This window comes from Macadamia integrifolia, unplaced genomic scaffold (assembly GCF_013358625.1).
Source record: "Macadamia integrifolia cultivar HAES 741 unplaced genomic scaffold, SCU_Mint_v3 scaffold1416, whole genome shotgun sequence".
Classification (NCBI taxonomy): domain Eukaryota; kingdom Viridiplantae; phylum Streptophyta; class Magnoliopsida; order Proteales; family Proteaceae; genus Macadamia; species Macadamia integrifolia.
Genome location: NW_024868195.1, coordinates 143,567 through 150,515, shown reverse-complemented (window position 1 = coordinate 150,515; position 6,949 = coordinate 143,567).

The window sequence follows — 6,949 nt, the reverse complement described above, 5'->3', positions numbered from 1 at the left end:
TGAACTTGCACATTAAGATTTGGGGTTTTCCATCATTTGACACCAATTACCCCACTTGAGAAAATTCTCATGAGGCTTTCCATCACTTCTCACTTGCCATGCTTTATACGCCTTTGTTACATTTCTATTTTGCAACATGCTAGTGGATGTCAGGTTTTGGGGGTTTCCCCTTCTTCATTTCTCCATGGTTTATCCACTTCTCTTTCTATAATAATCCACATTATGTATTTAGGTGCATTTACATATGCTTGTTCACCCACCTATTTGCTTCCTTTGTTATGCAACATCCTTACTTATCATCATTCGTTCTCTTTTCTTGCTAGGATGTCTTCTCGAAAGGGCAAGGAACCCGCATCCTCTTCCAATCGACGTAGGGCCACTACTTCTAAACGGAAAAGTGTAAGGACTAATTCCCCAGCCCTTCGCATAAGGCAACTAGGACATGCCCCCATCGATCCTTTAGACTATGATGAGGGACTCTTCCAGAGTTTGAGGGTGGAAACTAATTGGCAAACCTTTCTAAAGAGGTCTGTGATGATGGAGAAGACCATGGTAATTAGTGATTTCAACAAGATTCAACTTCAAGAGAGATTTACTGCACTGGGTTGGCAGTCCATCCTTAACATCGATCGTCCATGCTATGAACAATTGGTTCGAAGATTCTACTGTAATTTAGAGGTCTCTTACCAGTATGGGGAGTACTCAATCACCAGCATGGTGAAGGCGGTGAACATTCACTTGACTATGGACACCCTTGCTAGTATTTTAGATATTTCATCAATTGGGCATTAATTCTACAGTCCCCCAAGGAGTAAGCCAGTGGGCCCATCCTTAAGTTCGGAGACGCAGGACTACATTTACGAGACCATTTGTGGCAGCAAGGTATGTTCGGATTCTGAGATGACATTTTACCTGGAGGCTCGTGTATTTTCTCGCTTGGTTCAGTTTAATTTACTCCCTAGAGGAGGTCACCGCAACCAAGTAGGCTTCATGGCGGCCTACATAGCCTTCTACATCTATAAGGCCTTGGAGGGAGGTGTCGAGCACTTATGTTTGCCCTACGTTATACTTAAGACAATGGAGCATCATACCACACACCCTGAGGACGGAGGTTTCCCATATGGTAGGACCCTCACCAGGATCTTTGAGTTCTTTGGGGTGGATTTGAGTGGTGAGGAGGGAAAGACTCCAGCGGACAAATTTGACAGGGGAAACCTAGAAAGGATGGGTCTCCAAGCTCTTATGGATGTACCTCAGAGAGAAGGAGCTCAAAGAGGCAGGGACAGGGGGAATGCCCACAGGGAGGATGTCCACATGGAGGAGGAGGAAATTAGTGAGGAGGATGAGGATTATGTTCCTCAATTCGAGGAGGAGCCTCTTGATTTGAGAGATGCTAATCCTGACTTTGTGAGGGCTATAGGCCCACAGTATAGAGCCCCGCCACCTGAGAGTAGTGCATTCGACTTTGAGAGTATGATGACTACTATGAGGGCCTTGAAAGATGGGTAAGATCAGCTTCTGAGAAGACTAGATGAGAGTGCTACTAGAGAGGAAAATATATTAGAAAGGCAGGCTATATTAGAGAGTTCCTTCCTAAGATTGGGTGAGGATTTGGACACAATGGCCAACGCTATTTCAGCGGATTTTTCCTGACTCCGGAGAGATGTACAACTAGTGAACTCAAGGTTTGATTACTATGACCATTGGCTCAATGTTAGATCGAGGCCTAGGAGGGATGGAGTAGTAGAGTTAGACGATGACGAGGGTCTCTAAGGACTTAGCTCGCCCGTCTAAATCAGCTTTTTACTTGTCTCTATGTTGTTTATATTGTTATTATTTTTTTTTGTACTTTCCTCTGTAATTGGACTTGCTAGTATGGTGTTATCATGTTGTTGGTGACTTGTGGTTAGCTTTGTATACTTGATGACTTATTGTAATTTAGTTGTAACAACGTTAGTTAGCCTTTATCGATTATGCTTATTTGCATATATATATTGTCTATCAGGTGCTTATGTATGAAAAATTTGAGAAATCTTGTTTTAGTGTCGTTATGCTGCCGAAATTTCATTAAATTCATACTCGATGGGTTATGAAATCAAATAACTAATCTTTTATTTATTCCAAGTAAACTTTCTCTCATACATGACATGAAATGTAATAATTAAATGCAACCATTTTTTTTTGGGCTTTTAACTCTTTAAAGTTTTTTTACATTTACCCAATACCATTTCCTATTATAGATTCTATGGGGTCTAAATGGTATGCTATGAGTGGATAGAGCATCTTGCTCTGATACCACCGTTGTCACACCCCATTCGCATAAAACCGAACCGATGATCGGGTTAACTCCGGTTAACCCAAACCTGCCAGGATCATCTGATACAGTACCCAACCACAGCATACACACAACTAAGATAATCATTCAAAAGTTCAGCGGAAGACTTAATTTACCTATAAATACCCCCAATATACTTGATACCCAAATTGTAGTATATAGATAAAAACATGTGGGCCCGCAGGCATGATATTTACACAAAAAAATAACAATTCATGTATCAAGTACACAAAAAGGGGTCACCAAAAGAATTAAAAAGTAAAACCCTATACGACGTCAATACTGCGGTCCCGCAGCATAACCCTTGCACGTGCAATCTGTACCGTGCTCATACTCCTCGGGGACCCACCAATCCTCATCGGAAAACTCAACTGTGGGGCCCGACCCTTGATCTTCAGGCTGGTGACCTACAAAATCATCTAAAAGAGGTGCACATGTGGGATGAGCTCACTAGCTCAGTAAGTGAAAAGAAGGACCACACAACAATCACATCCATATGCACTATATGCTATGCAATTCATTTTAAATCTCATCCACCTAAACAACATTACTAAGTCTTTGGTTTGGTGCTACTACAACCACAGTGTGCGTATGCTCTGGGTACGAGCCGCGAACTCCATCCCGCGATATACCGATAGGGCTGTCAGAGAAGGCCCACAGTGAGTACTCGAAAAAGTAAAGCATGCCAACTACCGGCTCTCAACATAAAAGTAAATGTTATTAAAGTAAAGGTACTGACTCCAGCAATTTAAAAGCAGTACGATTAGCCCTCTTAAATATACCACTGAGGTTCCCGACTGTCCTAATGACCAGCCAGGCGTATGTCTAATCACCACAGTGACCCAACACCCGCGACCACTGCTTCCCCCCAAGTGATAACCCAACACCTCAACCCCTATTGGGAAGGGTCGTAGCACGGGAAGATGATAACCCTGAACCGCATACTCCTATATGACATAGTACGATTGCATAGTGCCACCGTGTCCCATTCCACGGGCCACCAATGCACTCGTTTCCAAGTCGACTATGGCATCTAGTCTAATAATGCATCATGCACAGTGATCCCATCATTCATCACATAAGCACATCAATCATTTAGCATTGAGAAAGTAAAACACAACACATATGTCATAATCATATGAGGATGACTAAGCTACACGTAATTTGCATGACATGGCTAGTCTAGATACAATTGAATGATGCCAAACAAGTCTTAAAATAAGGTCAAACATCCTCTCCCCACTAACTTGTTGTGTACAAAGACTCACGCCCGGTACAGGTGAGATCCAGCGTGAGAAACGTAAATTTTTGTGAACCGAGCATAAGTGAAGGGGGTTAGCATTTCACCACCTTGGGGTCAAAACTAACAAGATTTTATGGTTAAATCATGTTTAGAATCATAAAAGAAGGTTGCACTTCCGTTTTGGGTCCATTCAGACACAAAAATCACGTTGGGGGCCTCTCGGGTGGGTCAGACAGCCCACCTGTCACGGCCCATCAGTCTTCTCAGCTGGGCAGGTCGGCCCACCGGTGGGGGCTGAGGGCCGGTCCTCTCAGGTGGGTAGGTCAGCCCATCGATCGGCTAGTCGATAGGCCCACCGGTCATCTCAGGCGGGCCGTTCGGCCCACTGGTCCTGGCCCACCTGAGAGGGCGGAAACTTGGCTTCTTCCTTGAAACTTTTTCTAACTTTTGGGAAATTAAATGGGGCTTTTACAATCACATTTTTCATACATTCAAGGTCTTATAAGATGATTCTAATCTGGATCTAAGTTAGATTTAAGGATTGAGAAGCCATCTTACCTTCTTCGCTCAAGAACTCTATCAAAACCCCAAAAATCACTTCCTTACTCAAGAAATCGCCAATGCTTCTCAAATCTGGTAAACACTTCTTTAAATCCTTCAAAATCAACACATAGACCCTCTATTAAACCTTAGATTCATCATCCCAAGTGGGATTTACAAGATCTCAAGAAACTCTACCCAAATCAAGGGTTTTACTTGGGTTTGGTGAAAGTTTAAGAAGCATAGCCTTTGCTCACCTCCAATCGTAGCTCTCGCATTGGGGATCACTCTTCCGGCGTCGAAATGGGAAGATCAAACCTTGGCGCCGCTTAAATCATTTCCTTCCTCCTCTTCCTTCCCCTTTCTTCTTCTCCGTTCTCTTTTCTCCCTTCTTTTCTCTCTCCTCTTTACTCTTCTCACCAAACTCCTTAATGTAATAAATGAGAAAATGAAAAACACAATAATGCTATTTATACTTTTTAAAACAACCAATAACCACATGGGTGGGTCACTCAGGTGGGCGGATGCGCCAGCCTGTGATCGCCCACCTGAGAGCTGAAAATTTACCAACAAGTGGGATTTTGATGGAATTCGACTCTCGGCGTGTATCTTACTCTCGGCACAAGGTATATTCTACGTATGCACTTTAGGATACGGCTACCTACCAGCATTACCCGTACATAGCCTTATGATATGTGCATGTGCATGGTTTGGGTACACCCATCTCCTCTGGCACTAACTCGGACTTGTCTGGCCAACCTGTGTTCAAAGTCACCCTTGCCATAATGGTCCATAAGGAACCCGCCTTAACCCACTCTGGTTTGGGTCCTGCATGGTTAAATGGGTCAACCATGTAATTAGACCGGTTTAAAAAAATAGGGTATCACAAGAACGGTCTCCAAATGACCTGAAAATCCAAGGAAAAATAAGTACAGTGCAAGATAAAAGGAATTGTACTGTCAAACAAGGCATACCTTAGTAAGACCGTTAAGAAGAGAACAAGCAATGGTCCCCGGAGGATGGCACCGAGCCCTGAGCAGCTGATTGTCTCCCCACCTTGTGGCTATGGGGAAGAAGAATGCCTAAGGATCCCTCAATTTGGGAGTTGTGATCTTCAGGTGCTCAAAGCACTAAGGTTGTTTTAAAAGATCAAAGTAAGGAAGTGCAATCCAAATGAATGAAAGGAAATAGGTATAAGAAGGAAAATTACCTAAAGGATGAAGCCCGCTCCCTTAAGACCTCAGTCTCCATATGACAACAAGTCTAGGGTCCACAAGAGGTATGCATAGGCAGCCCCGGCCCAGTCCCAAGAGTCTACCACTTGAAGATCCCAGAAGAAGAACACCAGGCAAATGTCTACCCCCCTCGGAGGTAAGTAAAAAGACACTGACCCACAGCAAACAACAAGAAAGAATAGGTCACCTATGCCATGTTGCCGGGGTTTACCCACAGGTTGGTTCTCCACCATCGTGCACTAATCTCCCCAAGATGGATATGTGTCTGATCAACCACAATGGTAAGGCCTGTCAAGTCTGCAATCTCCATGATAGTCGAAGTCTCGGGAAGGGTCATGGGTCTACCCCCAAATGGAACACTCGAGAAGGCATAGAAGCACAGAGGCATGATGGTGATCTCGCCAACAGGAAGATGAAATGAGTGAGTACTTAGCCACCACCGCTCCACTAAGGCCCCTACCAGTGCCGGATTGAATTTTTGGGTCTCTATAAGGGCTAACCGACACAGGCATGATGAATCAACCATCTCCTTCACTATACGAGGAAGTACCCTATACCATGACCGAACCATGTTCAGCTGGCAATACATAGCCAAGGTAGGTGGCTCCCTCCCCTCATGTTAATGGAAATAAATAATAAATATAAAAAAAAAACAACATAAAAATAAAAGATAGTAAAAAAAAAAAAAAAAAAAAAAAAACAAAAATAAAAGATGAGAAAAAATAAATGAGCAAGTGTAAAGACTTACCCAAGAACCCCATATAGAGTTGCAGATGTGGTTCTAACTGTTGTGAAGAGTCTACCCGGAGTACCAATCGGCTAGGTCCTCATCCCTTTGGGAGGAACTACTGCAACCCTCCAGCTGGATTTCTCCACAAGTCTTTCTCTTTCTTCTTCTAAGCCATATTTTTTAAAATCACAAAAAGCCCGAAAAGTTTCCCAATTTGCACAAAAGCCCACAAGAATGTCAAATTCTCCAAATGGCTCCTTCCTCAAGAACAAGATGAAGAACTTCAAGAAAAACTTGAAGATCTTCGGAAAAAATTCGAAGAAACCTGAGAAAATGTAAAATGGTTCAGATCTTCGAGAAGATTCCAAAAACCCAAACTCACTCACTCACAAATCGTTCCCCACTCAGAAAAGTTAGAATGAGGAATAAACAAAGCAGGGAGGGACCATATATGGGTAAAAAAAAATTGTTTTCCCTTAAAATTTTTTTTTTTTTCAGATTCCTATCCCAAGGTGCAAATCAAAGTTTCTTACTACTAAATACCAAATTCAAAATTATTTTGATGATAGTTGCAAATTATGTCACATGGGAAGTAAAAATTCAAAGGGAAGGTAAAAATTCATGTGTTAGTTGGAAATTCAAATTCACATAAGAATGAAAAGTAAAAATAAAAAAAGAAGGTAAGCATGAAAATGGAAAATGAAAATCAAAAGGAAGGTAAAATTCAAATTAATGTGGTAGGTGGAAATTATATCACATAAAAAAGAGGAAAGGTCAAAATTTTATTAATGAGTAAAAGAATTTCTCATGGTCAAAATTCAAGGTCAAAAGCAAAAGGCAAGATCAATGATAAAAGTAAGATTTCA